Source organism: Aedes albopictus, chromosome 1, assembly GCF_035046485.1.
Source record: "Aedes albopictus strain Foshan chromosome 1, AalbF5, whole genome shotgun sequence".
Classification (NCBI taxonomy): Eukaryota; Metazoa; Arthropoda; class Insecta; order Diptera; family Culicidae; genus Aedes; species Aedes albopictus.
This window is the reverse complement of record NC_085136.1, coordinates 21,009,792-21,028,675: the sequence shown is the minus strand read 5'-3', so window position 1 is coordinate 21,028,675 and position 18,884 is coordinate 21,009,792. Positions and strand designations below refer to the sequence as shown.

Sequence of the window (18,884 nt, the reverse complement as noted above, 5' to 3'; positions counted from 1 at the left end):
TGAGAAATACGAATAGAAAATGTGATGGAAAATGCTTGCATCGATTTTTCTCAATGTTTACGTTCTGGGGATAGGCCCTTTTCAAATGTAACGCGAGAAATATGTTCATCTTTTCCAATATTTCTGGCAACACTACTGGATTGTTTTGTTGTTCCTTGAGAATCTAACCACACAAAAATAAGTTTGTAACTTCTTAAAATGTAAATTTTTAATGATTTCGGTTAATAAACGATGAACGAGACAAGAAACCATACACGTTCTGCTTCCAAAAGGCGAATTCCTCCACCACCTACCTATTTCGTTAGATACAGTTGAGGTGGAAATGGACTTTTCCCGGGTTGTTAGGCGAAGGATAGCACGGTGGCATGACGATTACATAAGGTAAGATGTAAGAATCCCATTCAAATGATTCGGTGTATTCTGACTTTTGCAATATCCGTATTCAGAAGGCTCAGATCGGTACCAGCGGCGGATGGAGTTTGATAGTCGTTGGTCACAGCGACGTATGGAAGAGGCGATCGTAACCCAATATAAAATCAACCATGACTTTGGATGTGGCGGAAGTGGTAACGGTGAAGCAATGTATCGTCATCATGAACCAGAAATACACAAAGAAACTATGCAAAAGCCTCGGCCTATTCGTCATATTGTGATTTGGCCCATTACAATTTGCCAAATGGTATACTACTAAATACTTACACTACCACTTGAAGTGATGGCGAATAACAGAGGCGACGCGTGGTCTAATAGGGGACCTGTTCAACATTGAGGATAAATTCAAAATTGTAATTTGGTACACTTATGTTGAAGAACAGGTATGAGAGATGAGAATTATATATTATAATGCATTCCAAAACTGAAAGTGGTGCACTTTTCTTTTGAATAATCGCAGATTGATTTGTTGGAGCCAAAATGAATTCGTGGCCGTTCGATTACCGACGTCAGTCGTTTAAGCTTATCATGATACATACTTGGAGTTTGGGTTTATTTCCCTTCCCACTACTGGAAGGAAGCTTTCGTCAAACAACAAATCCTTCGCATGGCCACCATGTTGTGGTGCTTGAATGTCCGTCTGACGTGATTAACGAAACATGCAATCATAAAACTACTTTTCCAGATAATGAAAAAGATTCTGAAATGGACCTTAATCAATCTAATCCTTACAATCATCTGGGTTAATTTGGTTCAATGTTAAAACCGATCAAAATAAGTTTTCCAGTTCTGTTGGAAAATTAAGGGACTGGGGTCTCAGTGCTATTACTAATCTTACGCGCCCAAACGCATTCTATGAGAAAACAAGTATGTGTAGAATGAAAACGGGTAGCACTTCAAATTTCTTGCCAAAAAATATTGAAGCTTGGCTTTTTCTTTGCGCATTCGCGGAGCAGAACATAACTAAATATATGTTGATCAATACAAGCTAGCCCGGCTAGGAAAAGTTTAATAACAATTTAACTAATTAATTAAATTGCATTTTAACACTGAATAATGTACGCAATACACGCCAAATGAAAGCACATTCAGCTTCAGTAGCAGGTACGCATGGTTGGTTGGTGCGCAAGCCACGCGCATTGAAATGATTACGGTGAGAAAGTCTCTCTTTTTTCTTCGTTTTTTCTCTCTCGTTCAAGCCGGTGGGTTGAACACGATGAGAGACACCGACGCCAAGCTGCATGCAAGTTTACCGCGCTTTTTGACGCAACACGGTAAGAGTGGCTCACACAGCGGTATGTCGGTTTAGCAAAAATGGTTCTGTTAGAATTAAGTTGTAATCATAGAGCGCTTTTTGATTTTGGGATAAGAACATGACGACATTCACGTAATTAAACTGTTTTCTGCTGAAATTCGTTTTCTGCGGCAGCATTGTCATGTGCGATTTAAATGAGTTTAAACTCAATCCTATGCGAATCATTTTTAGCGTCAAACAAAAACGCGCACGAGAGACTCTCAGCATGTGATAGCAAACGTTGTTCAAATTCGCCTGTAGAACGGGTTGATCTCACACATTTACACCTCCAGCCGTATACGAACATCCGACCTATTACAGTGTGTTGGGGCGTTCATATATGAAAGCTTGTTCAACACAAAAAGTTGAACTACGGTGCGGTGTGCTTGTTTTGCTTCTCGGCCGCTTCATGATGGGTGGTTGGGCAACTGTCTTATAGTAGTGGGATGGGTAGTACGCACCAGATTTTTTGTTCCAACGGAGATGCAATATATTGAAGTCTTGTAAAAACTTTTTTTTTTCAAGTTCTGTGATAATATAAAATTTAATCCATATAATTTAGGTTAATTTAAAATGGCAAAGACTGGGATGATGAAACAATTCCTAATTATTTTCTTCCAAATCGAATACCTGTGCAATGAACTGGTTGAACACGCCGACGAGACGCCTCTGGCGAATAACATGTAAAATTATTTAGGAATTGCCGCAAATGGTTGTGAATAATATGTTAGGTAGTACATTTACAGTTCACAACTATGCGGGTAGGCTCCCATGCCCCACCAGCCAGATAACCGGGTTTTGCAAACTAAGCATTATTTGTGGCAACACTTTGAGCGGCAAGATGGAACTATGCCGAGCGCGGTAAGTGTTATTAGACCACTAATGTAGTTGCATGAAGTGGGTGACGAGGTACATAAGTATCATTACAGCGTGCTTAACCATTATTGCAATATTGAGGCACCAGTTTGACTGAACTTTGATATATCAAGCATAATTTTTCAAATCGACGTATCTAACTTTTTCACTGATCTGAGTAAATTCATGGTCAATGTTGACGACCATTTCACTAAAATAGTTTTTTATAAAAAGACTTTTCATAAGTTTTTTCGTGCTTAACATCACCAGGGATATAGCACGCACTAGGTAAGAAACAAAACCTACTCATTCCATATCATTTTCACAATGAATTTTGACAAAAATACACATACACCGGGTTGGTTAGAGATACGTCATGCCAGATACGTCGCTTTTGTATGGTGCTAGTTTGGTGTATCTGTTACTTTTCATTTTGGCTAGATACGTCGTTTGGTTTTCTCATATATCAAAACGGTTTATCTATCAGTAAAGTTGTAAACATCATAATAATTAGATACATCGTTTTGAATAATAAGCTTAGTTAAACAAATTAAGCAATAAATCATCAAACAGTGATGTGGATTCTTCAGTTTGCTTTATTAATCATGCGTGCAGCAGTTAACCCGGATTTGTTTACATTCTCGAGTTACGTCGGATTGAAAAGTTATGCTTGATATGTATTTACATAACAACTAATGAGAAAATTTTCAAGTTTGATTTAACTATAAGTTAGATTAAAAAAACCGAAGACGAACTTATATCAGAAGTCGTTTCAGTGTCCAGTCCAGTCCATATGTTAAAAATGGCTCTTTATAAGGCCGAGAAAACTAGAAGAGTTGCCAACGCATACTATTATGGAAATGATTATATACATAATTACATGTACAAAACAATTTTTGTTTGAAAGAAATTCTCAAAGATCTAGGTGACAATATAGTTGCCACTGCCCGTTTACCCCAAAAACGAGCTTTTGAGGTGGCAATATAGTTGCCACTGCCCGTTTAGGCCACCAGCGCTGGTGGCAATATTCTTGCCACTGTCCGTTTAGGGTACTTTTCTTCTTTTGACTTCGACAAAAATCCGGAAAAGAGATTTTAGAGTGGATTAGGGCTTAATCCATAATATAAACTGTGTAGTTCAGCTCATGTCAACCCATCATTTGATTATTTCTTAAAATATTTACCAAATCTATAATTTTACAATAAGTTTAAGCTAATTTTCTTCACGCGGTCAAATTTAGCCATTTTTGAGACTACAAATGGCTCCCAAATTTTTGTTAAAGCTTTGTTTAGTACCAAAAAAATACCAGGTGTTGTTAATAATCCCAATTTTGCGTAAACCAAAAAAAAAGTTCGAAATAAATTGTTATACAAAAAAAATACAAACAGTAGGTGGCAATATAGTTGCACTGCCTTATAAAGGGTTAATTCGGTTGTGGTACAAGGCAAGTTTCCATGAGAGAAGGGAAGAAAACTCCCCTAAACGCAAATACAGAAAGAATAGTGTTGAACTCATCCACTGATTAACGGTGATCTGACCTGCGTCTTTCCGGGTTGACCTACATTCGTATTCCTCTCATCGCACTCTACATACCTAGCCCGCCATATCTCTTGGATCTGCAGTCCTTAGGACACCTGGTTTACTACTTATTTAAACAGCTTAAAATCTAGGATATCGGGAAGGGTCGTCCCCCTCGGAATTACCCAATTATAAATAATTCAGAAAATCAAACTAAATTACGGCTTACCGCACGGTAATTGAATCAAATCGATTACTGTCGTTGTTTCGTCAACTCTGTTCTATTATTCATCTTCTGTTTCAGTTCTCAAGCTCGACTGCCAAAATAACTTTCGTATTGAATTTTAACTAAATCAAATTTTAAGCGATTTTTTCTTGGCTGCTTTTATGTTTCAGGTGCGTACCAAGCTTATCCTGTGAAATTTGTGAAAAATAATACCTACCTTCTGAACACCTTGCTTACGCCCACCTTCAAAATTTTCAAATCTGACACTGATGACGTTTCTCTCTCTCTGTGTTGATTCTCTCTCAACGTCGAAAAAGACTATGCCCGTCCGAATCAAAAGAAAACCAACAAAAATCAATGCCCCATTCATCGCCCGGCAGGCAGAGCAAGGTGCCACCATCGTTCGATCTCCCTCTGGCCTATTGGATTCCGTTTCGATTCCATCGTCACTCACCCCGGGAGAGAACTGTAAAATGCGTAGTTCTTCTTCTAGCTTGTAGAAGAGTAGTAAGTGTAGTTTTTGACTTCGGTTCGGTCGGTTGCGAGACTGTGAGCAGCAAAGTGAAAAGACCACAAGACAAGGCACAGTCTCTTCGGTGGTGTTTTACCCGACGGGTCGCGGTTCTTCTATCGACATTATTGGAAAACGTCGCCGTCGTCGGTTGGCATCAGTAGGAATATCTAATTGCAAGTTTAGTTGGGAGAGGGTAATCATTATCGGAACAGTGTCCGCCCGAGGAAAATTTCAATCCGATTGAATCATCACACGCAGCTTCGGTGGAACGACGGCTGGAAGTGCAATCTGCTGATGATGGTTGGCTAATCAATGGAAGCGAAGAAAAGAGGGACGCTCTTCCACCAAGCCCACTTCTACTAGATGAAAATATTTACACCACACGGCGCGAGTACTTGTCTTGAATCGCTTCGCAGCGCGTTCGAGTGCGTAGCAGATCGGATCGGAAGATCGTACTAGTAGTGGCCTGTGTCTGGGGTAGAAAGATAAAAGTGCGAAAAGCCAAGCCGCGGCTGTAGAATTTAAATAGCGCCTCGAACGGGCAAGGAGCAAGGGCGGGGGACGACGACGAGGAGACGAAGAAGAACAAGAGTGCGTGAGTGAGAAAATTTTCTTGTACAAAGAAAGGTGCAATACTCGGGGTTTGGGGTGTACAACAATCTAGTTAGCCAGATGGGGTAACAGCTCTCAGGTGTTTCCAATTCGAACGAGACAAGGAAAATCCGCGAATTCCAAGAAGTGCATGGCTTGCTTCGGTTTGTGACTGCGAGCGAGCGACGAACAACAACAGGGAGAACGGGGTGCGACGGCGCGACAAATGATTACGCGATTATTCTGTGGTTGAAGAAGAAACACAGTAAGTAGCTAGTGCGGTGCGACGACACAAGTTTTGGAATTTTCCTGTGCGAAGCGAGGGGGGAAATCAACAATTTTACGACACCACCAAATAGTTTGTGCTAACAAGGAACGAGAGAGAGAGTCCGCGAGCAAGGATTAGAAGAAAGGCTCCCGGTAGCCGGCGACGTGGCAGACAGGTTTTTGTGCATCCGAAGGAAGGAGGCGCAGTGCTGAATACTGAAAATTGCGAGCGGAGGGAGCGGAGCATCAGTGAAGTAGTAGGTGGAGGAGCGGAGCTGACAGAAAAGATACGGCGAAGACGACGGCCGGACGGACGAACGCGGCGACGAGCGAAAGACGGATTTTCTAGCGCGCGACGACGCAAACCAAAGGTGGGTAGACGACAGTTTGGTTTTGGATGGAGCAGAGCGTGTGTGGGAAGATTTGGCACAGCCAGAAAAATAATGTTCAAACACAAGGGACCAGGGGTTCTCAAGTTGCCAAACAAATTACCTTATGAGTTTTGATATGTATTAAACAAAGAAATATACAGATCAGATTCGATTATCAGGGGACTTGAAAAGAAAATCACCTGAATAAGTATTTGTTCTTTTAATTAATTTCAGGAATTTCAGGAATAGAAGAACGCAAACATTGATTAATTTCAGATGGACTCATGCAGAATGTCCCAAGAAGAATTACAGCTGAAATTACAGACTAAACACCTGGATAAAGTACTGGACGAATATCTTTTCGCACTTATTCTTCTTGTTTAGGGCTCGTTTCAGTATTCGGAACCGTCAACAGTCAGGAACTTCTGTGCGTTCCTCCAGAAATTCAAGCTGGAATTTCTCAAACTTCCTGTTAAGGTTCTTCCAGCAATTTCACCTAGGACTTCTCCAGAAATTTTTAATGTAAAACCTTCAGGAATTCTTCTATGGATACCTCTAAGAATTCCTGCTGGATTTATACAAGGCAAGTTCTCTGGGATTGTTCCAGAAGATCTTCCGATGATTCCTCCAGGAATTCCGTTGGAGATTTTATCCAGTGATTTCCCAAGAAATTCCCTATGGGATTGATCTAGCAGCTCATCTAAGTCTTCCTCCAGAAATTGCAACTGGGATTCTCCAAGCAATTCTTCAAGCGGTTCTCCTTCCAGAAATTTCTCCTAGTGCTCTTCCAGAAATTGTGACTATGGTGCCTCCAGGAATCCTTCTGGCGATGCCTCTTGTAATTTCTCCTAGCGTTCTTCTTGGGAATTTTCCTGGTAATCTTCTTAGGATTCTTCCAGAAAATCTTTTGTTGATGCTTCTAGAGATTTCTTCAAGGACTCAACCAGAAATTTCTCCAGAGATTCTATTCATGACTCTCTGAAATCCCTTATAAGAATCTTTCAGAAGCTCCGTTTTGGTCTTCCGCCAGGAATTCTAGTTAGGATTTCTCAGGCAATCCTTCCTGCGGTTTTTCTAGCAATTTCTCCTAGGATTCCCCCAGACTTCTGACTATTTTACCTCCAGGAATTGTTCTAAAAATCGTCTAGAGATTTCTCCTGGAATTCTTCCGGACAATCGTCCTGGGATTTATCCAGATATTCCTGATGTGATTCCTTCAGAGGCTCCCCCATGGATTCCTCCTGAATATCTCTACCATTTCGCCAAGGGATTTCTTTAGGTGTTTATCCGGGTATTTATCCAAGGAACTTCTTTTAAGATTCCTGCATGCATTCCTGATGTACTTTCTCTAGAATTCCTGTAGAAATTTCTCAAACATTTCCTCCTAGGATTTCACTTTAAATTCCTACTATAATATCTTCCGAAATTCTCCTAGGGATTCCTTTTTGGGCTTCGTTTTTGTATTCCTAAGGGGAATTCTTGCTGGGAGGCAATCTTTCTGACATTCTTTCAGAAGTTCTTCCGGTGAGTCCTCCGGAAATTCTTTCAGAGATTTTACCTTGGGCTTCTTTTAGAAATTCCTTAACGGATTGGTCTTCCTCCAAGATTTCCTGCTAGGATTTCTCCAGCAATTTCCTACTGCGGTTCTTCCAGGACTTCCTCCTAGAAATCCACCAGAAGTTCTAAGAAATGTGGTACCTCTATGAATGCTTCTAGGGATTTTTCCTGGGATTTTTGGAATTCTTCCGGGGAATCTTCCTGGGATTCCTACAGGAATTCCTCCTTCGCTTCCTTCAAGGACGGCTACATGGATTGCTCCAGAATACTTCTACCAATTCTTCCAAGGATTTCTCTACGTATTCATTTAGGGATTCTTCCAGCTATTTCCTCCAGGAATTTCCCTTAGGATTCATTCAGGAATTCCTGATGGAGTTTCTCTAGATTTTTTTTGTAGAGATTCATTTTCCTATGTTTTCTATAGAAATTCCTGAAATGTCTACTATAATACCTACCTTCTGAAACTATTCAAGAGCTTTTTCTAGATATTTCTCATGGATTTGCTTCAAGAAATTTTGCTGGGATCAAAGAAATTCAGATTCAAAGAAATCTTCCTAGGGCTCTTCTAGAAATGTCGTCTGTGATTCCTCCAGAAATTCCCTCAGATTTTATCCAGAGATTCCTACAGAAACTCCTTATGGAATTAATCCAGAAACTCTTCTTAGCCTTCATCCAGGAACTCCATCTAGGATTTCACAAGCAGTTTCTGCTTCCAGCAATTCATCCTAGGACACCTCCAGAAATTCTTAATGTGATACATCTAGGGGTATCTGTTGGCATTCTTGCTGGGATTATTCCAAGCAGTCTTCTTAGGATTCTTTTAAGAATTTCGTTGGTGATTTTCCAGGAATTTCTCCAGATATGTCTCAAGAAATTCCTGCTGGAACTCCTCTTAGCCTTCCTCCAGGAATCCCAGTTGAGAGGATCCTAATAGAAATCTCCTAGAAGAATCCCGAGCGATATCATAGTATGAATTTCTAGAGAAATGCTTGAAGAAATTACTGGAGTAATCTCTGCACGAACAATTTCATCATGAATGCCTGAAGGAGTTCTATGAAAACAGAAGAAAAAAACAGGAATTTCAGGAAAAACTTCTGGGGGAACCCCATAAAATGAATGTGTCCACTGAAGAATCTCAGATGGAATTTCTGGATGCAAGCATCTTGGAGGAATCCCCCTGAAGAATATCTTAGAAATACCAGTAGCAACGTCTGGGTGAATCTCAGAAGGAAATTCTAGGGAAAAACTTCTGAAGGAACCGCCGTAGGAGCATCTAGAATAATCTCCTGAAGAAATGTCAGCAAGAACAACTGGAGAAAATCCAGGAATCCGGAACTCTCTCTTAGGTATCCGAATAAACTCTTTTCATCGAATTCCAAGAAATAAACATGCGGAATTTCTTTCTGAAGTAATTACAAGTGATTTCGTAATTACAACAATGAGATTTACTTAAGGTATTTCATAAGATACTTCTGAATCAGTGGAAGCATTACTGGAGGTATCTCAGAAGAAAATTATTACTTTTTATATAACTTCCAAAGAACTTCTCGAGAATCCTTGGAAAACTTCCTGATGGATTTTTCTGTAGAACTCCGGAAGAATACAAATACAAATATTCGTAGCCCTCACTAGAACCGGAAACCAATTTGATAAAATGCAGTTTTCCTGTCCTTCCGACTTTCATCACAGCACAGTGTCAATCTCTCATAAAACGCATACAAGTTATGCAACCAACCGAACAGTGCCGCTTCACAGTAATCTTCACACAATTCTATCATACGCCTGGCATCGATGCACCAATGCGTGAACTCTGTGCCAAAAATAAACATTTCCCACCAACACTCCGACATCCGCAGGCGCAAAGGACTAAACGGCCTCTTGGCAACAAGCGATTGCAATCATCACTTCCCTCCTCTTCTCCGCAACCAGACGGAGCAGGCGCTATTCTCGCGTAAAAATAGAAAGCCACCAACACTCGACACACCGAAGATGCCTGTAGTCCCAAGCAGCTATCTCATTGGTTCCTTGTGTGAGTGTGGCTCAATTTGGCAATACTGGAGTAGCAACTGCGGGCGGTCAATCAAATTTCAAGTTTTCATAATCCCAGAAGAAACATCTCTTGGAGCTTGAGATTGAGCTTGAGCGTGATTGACCGCCCGTGGATGCAACTCCAGTATCGCCAGACCAGCTACACTCACACAAGGACCAATGAGATAACTGCCGGGGACTAGCAGGCATCTTCAGTGTGTGAGCGATGGTGATCTTCTATTTCTAGGCGACAATGGCGCCTGCCACGTCAGGGTGCAGGTCAATGTGGGGAAGGGGTAAGGAAGTGATGATTGCAATCGTTTGTATCCACATCTGGCTGAATATACCTCTGCGCCAGCACAAATTCATGCGGATGTTGGAGTGTTGGTGGGAATTGGTTGGCAGAAGGTTCACACATTGGTGTGTGGATACCAGGGGAAGGTGATAGAATTGTGTGTTTTTATTATTTTGAAGATGTGCCGCACAATTCGCTTGATTGCATAACTTGTAGGCGTTTTCTAATAGGATTGTGACACTGTGCTGTGAAAGTTTGGAAGAAAGGGAAACGGCTTTTTCAACCCGTTTCTGTTCTAGCGACGGCTATGAACATGTTTATATACATGAGTTGTATATGTAGAGAGCAGAGAGAAAGTATATAGAAAGATACAAAGTAGGAGGAAAGGGACGGGCCAGGGATTGAACCCGGGACCTTCTGCATATAAATCAGAAGCGGTAGCCACTAGACCACCAAGCCCGACCCCAGAAGAAACATCTCTTGGAACGACAAAAGATTTGCTAAAAAAAGATATCCATGGAAATACTTGAACGAACTTCAGAATAAATTCCCTGAGGAATTCCAAAGAAAGCAAGAATACTACGAGATTACATGGAAGAATCCTTGAACACTCTTGGAGAAGGCTAATAAAAAAACCTCGAGAAATACCAGAAGAATTTCATAGAAAAGTCCTATAACATTAATTTAACGAATATATGAAGCACTCTTACTGGAATTACAAATGGATTTGCTGGTGGAACACCAGAAGAAACTCATGGATGAATTATCAGTGGAAGCCTTTGAAACTACTGGAGGAATTTAAGAAGAAACCTCCGGAGAAGGAACTCCTTTAGGAATCCAGTAAAAGAAAAAGCTTCTCAACGCATGACAAGAGATCGTCAAGCGAAATTATACAGGATTAGGATTTCTTAGAGGAACCTCTTTTCTGAATAAATTCTTGCAGGAAGCCCAGTAGGAATCACTGAAAAAATAAAACTTTTGGATGAATTGCCGGGAAACTTTGAGAAGAACTCCTTATCAGCAAAACTTTTGGGATGAAGTTCTGGAGGAACTCCTAGACAACAATCGAATTTTCACATTAAGTTTTGAAGCAGTTTTTAACCGAGAATTTACTGAAGTCATTTTTAGGAACTGTATACTGGAGGAACAGTATGAAGTTGTTCGGACTCCTAGAGTAGAATTGGTTGTCCTTTCAAACCACGCGGCCCTCCATTTACCCTCATCGAACTCGAATACGCTCTCAAAAGGGCAAAGGGGAAATCAGCCGGACCGGATGGCATAGCGTATCCGATGCTGAAGAACTTTCCGCAAACAGAAAGTCCGCCGTACTCGAGGTGCTCAGCCCAGAAGAATTGAGGAAAGTACATGTCGTAGCCAAGACGATCAGAGGCTTTTTCTTGAACGGCTATAGGTTACAGGATTGCAGACACTTTCTGTACAGATAGATCCAAACGGGGCAACCGTGTTGGAATCGGAATATTTGGTATTGGCGCACAGTTATCTTTTCGCTTACCTACAATTATCTGAAGACAACGCCAGGAGAGAGCCCTGGATGAAGTTGTGGTGCGAAAGTGGGTTTCAGTAAACGAATACAACCCGTACCGCGAAAACAGGGAGGAAATGCAAGAGCAGTAAAGTCTCCAGTTAGCCTAGTAGTTAAGGCTATGGATCGCCAATCCGGAGACGCCGGGCTCGATTCCCGTTTCGGTCGGGAAAATTTTCTCGACTAGTGTATCATTGTGCTTGCCTCACAATATACTTATTCATGCAATAGCAGGCAAAGAAAGCCCTTCAATTAATAACTGTGGAAGTGCTCAAAGAACACTAAGTTGAAGCGAGACAGGCCAAATCCCAGTGGGGACGTAGAGCCATAAAGAAGAAGAAGAAGACAATGACTATGTTGAATCTTCTGGTACCGAAACGTTGAAGACGTCCGTCGAAGACTTAAGGATGCCATCCTGTCGATATCCCGTGCTCCCACCGCAACAATAAAGACCAGTTGATATGAGCAAATATGGGTTGAAGTTCAGCGGTCAGGAGTGCACTTGTCCAGGCAAGTATCTGAGCTTATTACCCTTTTTCTTTTACTGGCGACTTACTCCGACGACGATACTTGTGGAAGACGTTCCGCAGAACTACGACGAGGTCATGCGGTGACCTGATCGTGAATGCTGGATCAAGGTGATGCAGAACGAGATGGCGTTATTGAGTGAAAACCAGACGTGGACGTTAACGAATCCTGGTCAATGAGGCTAAAAATAAGTACGCAATCAAGCGATGGTCTGATGGAAGTTTAGAACAACACAATACATGGCTAACAGGTACATATGTACATATATTCCTAATTGCCTGGATTCACTTATGAAGAATAAGTATATGCGCCTGTAGTTTTTATGCATCAATTCGGTATTTGATGGCGGTGGCGATGGATGTGGATCAGATAGATGTAGTTACCGTATTTCTGCAAGACGAATTGGGCAGCGGACCAACCAGAAGGGTTTACAGTTACGAATGAGAAGAAATCCTTATACGGTCTAAAACAATCAAGCCGTGTATGAAATGGTAAGCTGGATCAAGTGCTGCAACAGTTTGGCCTGGAACGATCTCAAATGTGTGGGAGATAGCGACAAGCTAGGAACAAGCAAGCCATGACTTTTATAATCTATGACAGCCATTAATAAAATGTTCATTCGTTATCTGAACCTTAAACCAATCATACGTGTTTTACCTTAATCGATCTACGGCCATATCCAACAGGTTATGGGCCAGCTGTGAATTTGGAGAATATTGAAGTCGAATTTCAAGTCCGGTGAAGAGTCCGCCGCAATTGGATTTGCCGGAAGCTATCAAGATGGACACATTTGGAATCGAGAGGCTAGGAAGCGAGAATTATGAAAATTTGAGTTTCCAGGTCAAGAGTTTGCTGATGCGGGAAGAGCGTTGGAAGTTTGCCATGACTGCTCCGCAGGTTCCCGTCACCGAAGCCTGGAAGAATGGAGATGCCAAGACCCAGGGAACAATTTCGTTATTCGTTGGGATCATGCAGCAATCGTTGATCAGGAAGTGCAGTTTTTTTTTTTAAAGATCTGCAATCTGACGTACACCGATGTGGACGATATGGAGAACCACCTTCATGAAATGGAAGTCATGTTCCAAAGGCTGATGAACGCGGGATTGGAGCACGGGGCAACCCTGACAGTAGTGTTGGTTCTGAGAAGACTTCTATCATCATTTGAAGCGCCAACCACGGATTTGGAGAGCCGCCCGGAGGACGAACTGGCGATGGACGTAATCAAGCATAAGTTACTGGATGAATGTCTGAAGCGAAGTGACAAATCCGGTCGCGCGGAAACCATGCTGCGTGCCGAAGTTGGACCCAAGAGTATCATCTGCTATCACTGCCAGAAAGCCGGTCATGTAAAAAGAGAGTGTCGTTTGCTGAATCAGAAGACGGATGAAAAGCGCAAGTTCAAATCGAAACCACCGATGTTCAAACAAAGAGCTAGAGCCGTTAAGGAGAATGATCCGGCAGATTTTGCGTTTGTTGCTGCTTCTTCGACTGTCCCACCCACAGTTCAGGAGCGTCCTGCGATGAAGGAATGGATCGTAGACTCCGGGGCATCCAGCCACATGTGTAGCGCTGAAGATTTTTTCGAAGACATCAAACCCGTATCAAACATGTCCGTAACACTAGCTGATGGTCGAGTAACTAAAGTAGCCGCAAGAGGAAAGGGAAAACTGCGCTGACGAAACAAAAATGGTAAGGAAACGGTTATCACATTGCCGGACGTGCTCCATGTTCCAGAACTCGACGCGAATTTGATATCGGTTGGTCAACTGGCCGACAAGGGTGCGGAGGTCAGATTCACTGCCAAGGAATGTTCTATCGCGCACAACAACTTTGTAGCTGCGGTGGCTGCCAGACGAGGCGGCCTCTACAACCTGCAAGTTTCGAAGGGCAATGCGATGGCGGTTGCGGAACAACGTCCGAAGAATTGTTTACATAACTGGCACCGAAGACTTGGACATCGTGATGTGGAAGCAATTCAACCACGTATATGGCAGCCCCAATCCCACCTAATGCATCTGACAGGAGCCAACATCTATCGTGTATCCACAATGGATTCTTTGGTGGATACACAAATGTTTACATACAAGATGTTGGATTCTTAAAAATGGCGGCCTCGCACCCTGGTGAATTCAACGCATGGTTCGCGAGGGGCTCACGACTGGCCTGTCCATTGAAGACTGCTCCATCCCGGAAGATTGCGAGTATTGCCTAGCAGATAAGATGGCCTGATTGCCTTTTCCGCACCACACCAGACCACAATCCACGAAGATAGCCGACTGAAGCGCAAATATCCAAGAGTATGCAGAGATTCTACTAAGAGAAGGGAATAACACCGCAATACACCACCGTCTACACGCCACAGCAAAATGGCGTTGCAGAGCGGAAAAATCGAACCCTGGTTGAAATGGCAAGATGCATGTTACTGGACGCTGGAATGAGCTACCGCTATTGGGCCAAGGCGGTCGATACCCGACGTTAACCACCTGCACGTTTTTGGTTATCAAGCGTACGTGCACATCCCAGCGCAGAACCGTACAAAACTGGAACCGTAGGCAGCGAAGATGACGTTTGTAGGTTACTCGGACCATCACAAGGCGTACCGTTTTATCGACCCAACGAGCGACAAGATCACTTTTAGTCGAGATGCGCATTTTTTTGGAGAATGAGAAAGCTGTCAAGCAACACCCGAAGAATCCCCACGTAGTTGAAATCGAGTTGACGATTATTTCCGAGAGTGATCTGGAGGCGGTGCCAGCCGTTGCAGCAGACGAGATTGAAAGCGAATCGGAAAACGAATCCGGTGAGGAGACGCTAACGTCTGAAGAGGTCTGAAGAGGACGCTCGGAACGAATTACGCGAGGATTACCGCCGGTCAGGTACAGTGAAACCATCAACATGGCAAAGAAGTTTATTCCTGAACCGAGAACTTACGATGAAGCTATTAATGGACCGGAAAGCGCCCTGTGGAAAGCGGCAATTGAGGAGGAGATGAAATCACTCAACAAGAATTGCACCTGGGAGATGATCACGTTACCACCCGGGAAGAAGGCAATTGGATCGAAGTGGATTTTTAGGCGGAAAGAAGATGAACATGGCAACGTTGTCCGCTACAAAGCACGTTTAGTGGCGCAAAGATCTACGCCAAAGTACGCGACTGACTATGACGAAGTTTTTGCGCCAGTTGTGAAGCAGATGACCTTCCGGGAATTGCTGTCTGTCGCTCGCAAGTCAGAAGGGTATGATCATCAAGCATGCGGATGTGAAGACAGCCTGCCTGCATGGAAAATTGGAGGAAAATATTTTCATGCGGCCGCCACCGGGATCAGAGGTCGATTCGAGTCTCGTGTGTCACCTACGACGAAGCCTGTATGGATTGAAACAAGCCGCCCGTGTGTGTAACAAAATCTTCGATTCCGTCGACTCGTGTTTGTACATCCGAAACAACGGTGGAAAGATCGCCTACCCGGTTGTATACGTGGATGATCTCGTGGTGGCTTGTGAGGAAGAAGCGGAGTACGAGGAAATTATTCTGAAGCAAAATCTTCTCAGGGTTCTTAAGCAGAATCCCCTATGGAATCTGAAACAGAATCCTCTCAGGATTCTGAAGCAGAATCCTCTCAGGATTCTGAAGCAGAATCCTCTCAGGATTTTGAAGTAGAATCCTCTCTGGATTCTGAAACAGAATCCTCTCAGGATTCTGAAGCAGAATCCTCTCAGGATTTTGAAGTAGAATCCTCTCTGGATTCTGAAACAGAATCCTCTCAGGATTCTGAAGCAGAATCCTCTCAGGATTCTGAAGCAGAATCCTCTCAGGATTCTGAAGCAGAATCCTCTCAGAATTCTGTAGCAGAATCCTCTCAGGATTCTGAAGCGAAATCCTCTCAGGATTCTGAAGCAGAATCCTCTCAGGATTCTGAAGCGAAATCCTCCCAGGATTATAAAGAAGAATCCTCTCAGGATTCTGAAGCAGAATCCTCTCAGGATTCTGAAGCAGAATCCTCTCAGGATTCTGAAGCGAAATCCTCCCAGGATTATAAAGAAGAATCCTCTCAGGATTCTGAAGCAGAATCCTTTCAGGATTCTGAAGCAGAATCCTTTCAGGATTCTGAAGCAGAATCCTTTCAGGATTCTGAAGCAGAATCCTTTCAGGATTCTGAAGCAGAATCCTTTCAGGATTCTGAAGCAGAATCCTTTCAGGATTCTGAAGCAGAATCCTCTCAGGATTCTGAAGCAGAATCCTCTCAGGATTCTGAAGCAGAATCCTCTCAGGATTCTGAAGCAGAATCCTCTCAGGATTCTGAAGCAGAATCCTCTCAGGATTCTGAAGCAGAATCCTCTCAGGATTCTGAAGCGAAATCCTCCCAGGATTATAAAGAAGAATCCTCTCAGAATTCTGAAGCAGAATCCTCTCAGGATTCTGAAGCAGAATCCTCTCAGGATTCTGAAGCAGAATCCTCTCAGGATTCTGAAGCAGAATCCTCTCAGGATTCTGAAGCAGAATCCTCTCAGGATTCTGAAGCAGAATCCTCTCAGGATTCTGAAGCAGAATCCTCTCAGGATTCTGAAGCAGAATCCTCTCAGGATTCTGAAGCAGAATCCTCTCAGGATTCTGAAGCAGAATCCTCTCAGGATTCTGAAGCAGAATCCTCTCAGGATTCTGAAGCAGAATCCTCTCAGGATTCTGAAGCGAAATCCTCTCAGGATTCTGAAGCAGAATCCTCTCAGGATTCTGAAGCGAAATCCTCCCAGGATTATAAAGAAGAATCCTCTCAGGATTCTGAAGCAGAATCCTCTCAGGATTCTGAAGCAGAATCCTCTCAGGATTCTGAAGCGAAATCCTCCCAGGATTATAAAGAAGAATCCTCTCAGGATTCTGAAGCAGAATCCTTTCAGGATTCTGAAGCACAATCCTTTCAGGATTCTGAAGCAGAATCCTTTCAGGATTCTGAAGCAGAATCCTTTCAGGATTCTGAAGCAGAATCCTTTCAGGATTCTGAAGCAGAATCCTTTCAGGATTCTGAAGCAGAATCCTTTCAGGATTCTGAAGCAGAATCCTTTCAGGATTCTGAAGCAGAATCCTCTCAGGATTCTGAAGCAGAATCCTCTCAGGATTCTGAAGCAGAATCCTCTCAGGATTCTGAAGCAGAATCCTCTCAGGATTCTGAAGCAGAATCCTCTCAGGATTCTGAAGCAGAATCCTCTCAGGATTCTGAAGCAGAATCCTCTCAGGATTCTGAAGCAGAATCCTCTCAGGATTCTGAAGCAGAATCCTCTCAGGATTCTGAAGCAGAATCCTCTCAGGATTCTGAAGCAGAATCCTCTCAGGATTCTGAAGCAGAATCCTCTCAGGATTCTGAAGCGAAATCCTCCCAGGATTATAAAGAAGAATCCTCTCAGGATTCTGAAGCAGAATCCTCTCAGGATTCTGAAGCAGAATCCTCTCAGGATTCTGAAGCAGAATCCTCTCAGGATTCTGAAGCAGAATCCTCTCAGGATTCTGAAGCAGAATCCTCTCAGGATTCTGAAGCAGAATCCTCTCAGGATTCTGAAGCAGAATCCTCTCAGGATTCTGAAGCAGAATCCTCTCAGGATTCTGAAGCAGAATCCTCTCAGGATTCTGAAGCAGAATCCTCTCAGGATTCTGAAGCAGAATCCTCTCAGGATTCTGAAGCGAAATCCTCCCAGGATTATAAAGAAGAATCCTCTCAGGATTCTGAAGCAGAATTCTCTCAGGATTCTGAAGCAGAATCCTCTCAGGATTCTGAAGCAGAATCCTCAGGATTTTTGAAGCAGAATACTCTCAGGATTCTGAAGCAGAATCCTCTCAGGATTCTGAAGCAGAATCCTCTCAGGATTCTGAAGCAGAATCCTCTCAGGATTCTGAAGCAGAATCCTCTCAGGATTTTTGAAGCAGAATCCTCTCAGGATTCTGAAGCAGAATCCTCTCAGGATTCTGAAGCAGAGTCCTCTCCGGATTCTGAAGCAGAGTCCTCTCCGGATTCTGAAGCAGAATCCTCTCTGGGTTCTGAAGCAGAATCCTCTCAGAATTCTGAAGCAGAATCCTCTCAGGATTTTGAACACTGAATCAAAACTTTGAAGTTACATCCTTGGAACACATTCGCCATTTTCTCGGCATCGCAATTCAAAGAACAAACCAAGGAGTATCCCTGGAGCAAAAACATACATGAATAAGCTACTTCAACGTTTTGGAATGCAAGATGCAAAATCATCCAAAATTATCCTGAGCCCCGGCCACATCCAAACGAAGGAGGAGGACTCAAGCCGACTGGATTGATGCCAAAATAGTACTACGGTACCTCAAGGAGACGATGGACTACGAGCTGGTACTGGGTGTGGATGACTCTCCGTTGCATATCTACGTTTACGCTTACTGGGCCGGCGATTCAAGAGACATAAAATCAACCTCTGGATTCCTGTTTCGGTTTGCCAGAGGATCAACTAGCTGGAGTGCCAGAAAGCATTTTTTTTATCTGGATTAACGAGAAATTTTAGCCCTGGGCTAGTTCATCTCGGGACCCACGTTTTACTGCCCTTCCGAAGGAAGAACTTACATTTTATGAGTTTGTCGGGAGTGGTATTCGATCCCAGGTCATCGGCGTGATAGTCAAGTGTTCTAACCATCCAACCAGATCCGCTCCACACAAACGTGTATGACTTTGAGTAGTACAGAGGCCGAATATGTCGCACTAACTGAATGCTGCCAAGAATTCCGGTGGGTTCAACGCATACTTGAAGATTTTTCCGTGGAGATTCCAAGTCCGGTGATCGTGTTTGAAGACAACCAAGGATGTTTCAAACAATCAAGTTCACCTTCCGTGGGACGACGATCGAAACACATCGAAAC

The 18,884-nt window shown here is 43.0% G+C and overlaps 1 protein-coding gene across 3 annotated transcripts in view; it reads left to right on the top strand.

Moving 5' to 3' along the window:
• The first annotated feature begins 4,821 nt into the window (after positions 1–4,821).
• LOC109433622 (mucin-5AC) overlaps positions 4,822–18,884 on the top strand; it is an 87,552-nt gene continuing 73,489 nt past the window's right edge. For all 3 annotated transcript variants that reach the window (XR_002135707.3, XM_019710062.3, XM_019710061.3), the window contains exon 1: positions 4,822–6,068. The gene's annotated coding sequence lies outside the window, so the exon portion shown is untranslated. The remainder of the gene's footprint in view (positions 6,069–18,884) is intronic.